The 2,290-nt window shown below is 51.2% G+C and overlaps 1 pseudogene; it reads left to right on the plus strand.

The window, feature by feature from the left end:
* Positions 1–460: 460 nt before the first annotated feature.
* LOC110333501 lies at positions 461–1,907 on the plus strand (annotated as a pseudogene).
* Positions 1,908–2,290: the final 383 nt, after the last annotated feature.

Raw genomic sequence — 2,290 nt, forward strand, 5'->3', positions numbered from 1 at the left:
ACTCTGGTTCCGACAATTACTTTACCTCTTCATACTGTATGAAAAGACATCTTGTGTCCCCAGTGAGCAAACTATTACTGATATTTCATTTGCTTCAGGTTTCTAATGTTTTCCTTATTTAAAATTTCAACATATTCACCATGCATCACTTTCTCTTCATTTTAAAATGTAAAACTATTACATTGAACATTATTTATCTCAAGTTCTGGTCTTCTTTTAAATTTTGTGCATGACATAAGTAAAAATATAGGAACCATAATAGTTTAAGCACTGGAGAGATGGCTCAGCAGGGCAGTTAAGAGGGCCTGAGGGAGTTGGGTGGATGAAATGGAGAAAGGGAGAGACTGTTTGAAGGAAGGGGGGAAGAAATACCAACGGATGTGAAAGACCAGTATTGCAGGGCATGACTGAATGGCTATGTGCTAGGGTGGAGACCTTGACTTCAGTCCCTTCACTAGCCATGACAACCGGGATGCTACGGAAGGCAGCTGCAATGGAGATTCCCATCCATGGAAATGGTGAAACTGGACCACTTCCTGATGACAGTAGGCTGGGGCAGGACCTCCAGTAGGTGATGGTGTCAGGACCCAACCTCTATGAAACTAGTCTGGTGTCTATGGGGGGGCTCTGGTGATGGAGCCACAGGTCTGGCCACCAACCATCTCACAGCACCTTCCCTTCTGACCCTGGTAATGAGGTGTCCCAGGGTATCCCTGGAGAAAGGTTTGACATCACCAAGAAAGGGGCGTCAACACACCTAAGTGCACAAAGCAGCTGTTGTCAGAGAGATTTGGCCGAGGCTCCCCAACTGTGGACCTGGAGCTAGAGCTGCAGATTGAGTTGCTGTGTGTGCCGGCTAGCTTTGTGTCAACTTGACACAGCTGGAGTTATCACAGAGAAAGGAGCTTCAGTTGGGGAAGTGCCTCCATGAGATCCAGCTGTGGGGCATTTCCTCAATTAGTGATCAAGGGGGAGAGGGCCTTGTGGGTGGGACCATCTCCGGGCTGGTAGTCTTGGATTCTATAAGAGAGCAGGCTGAGCAAGCCAGTGGAAGCAAGCCAGTAAAGAACATCCCTCCATGGCTTCTGCATCAGCTCCTGCTTTCTGACCTGCTTGAGTTCCAGTCCTGCATCCTTTGGTGATGAACAGCAGTATGGAAATGTAAGCGGAATAAACCCTTTCCTCCCCAACTTGCTTCTTGGTCATGATGTTTGTGCAGGAATAGAAACCCTGACTAAGACACTGTACTGTGTAAGACAGAGCGTCAAGTGTGAAAGTGTCCAGCAGCTGCATTGGCTACGGACAGCCCTCCACCACAGCCTGCTGCAGACCCAGCATGCGCTAGATGATGCCTTTGCTGGCCTCAGTCAGAAGTCCTTGGAGCTTCAAGAGGAATTTGACTACAATGCAGATACGCCGAAGCTGCCGTACAAGAATGGGAAGAATGCTAGGGGCCGCGAACTTGTCTCTAGTATCAACACACTGGTCCACAAGATCATGGAAGCCACATTCACGACTGTCAAACAGTATGAGGCTGCCAGGCTAGAATATGATACCTACTGGACAGACTTAGAAGAGCAGAGCCTAGCACTCCCCGCCCTGCCGCCAGATGCATGGACACGTGGTCGACTGAGGAGTGCCCAGGCCACTTTCCAGACTCATTGGGACAAGCGAGAGAAGCTGTGTGTGGGGGTGGGGGTGGGGGGGTGGGGGAGTGGCCATCAAGCAAGCTCAAGTTCCTAGAAGAAAACAAGATCAAGTTGATGCACAGCTGCTGCTCTTCTACAGTACGATGTCTGCCTCCTTTGCTGGGAACCAGAAACAACTGAAGCAGACCCTGCAGCAGTTTCAACATCAAGTTATGGCCTCCAGGGACCAAGAAGCCTTCTTGGTTAGAGGAGCAGTGAGCGTGAGCGGCTCTCAGCCCAACTTGGCTCTCAGCCCAACTTGGCTCTCAAGAAGGACACTGGGTGGGGCGGCCCCAGGTAGAGGAGATTGGACAGGGAGGGGATGCCCTTCGCAGCTCACTTGCGAACTTAGGCTCCCCTTTCCTGGCTGGGGTCTGACACCAGTTTTGCCCATCCTGCTGTGCTCTGAAGAGGGCCTGTAGTCCTAGAAGCTGCTGCCCCGTCCTTTATCTTCCCAGCTATTGGGCTTCATCTCCAGATCGTTTCCTTTTACTCTGCAGCCAAAGGCTAAGATGAAACACCTCCTGGCCGATGGAACCATCCCTTAGGTCTACCCCGCCCCCCCGCCCCCCCGCCCCCCGCCCCCCCGCCTTGATCACTAA

Source organism: Mus pahari, chromosome 15 (genome assembly GCF_900095145.1).
Source record: "Mus pahari chromosome 15, PAHARI_EIJ_v1.1, whole genome shotgun sequence".
In the NCBI taxonomy this organism is placed as follows: domain Eukaryota; kingdom Metazoa; phylum Chordata; class Mammalia; order Rodentia; family Muridae; genus Mus; species Mus pahari.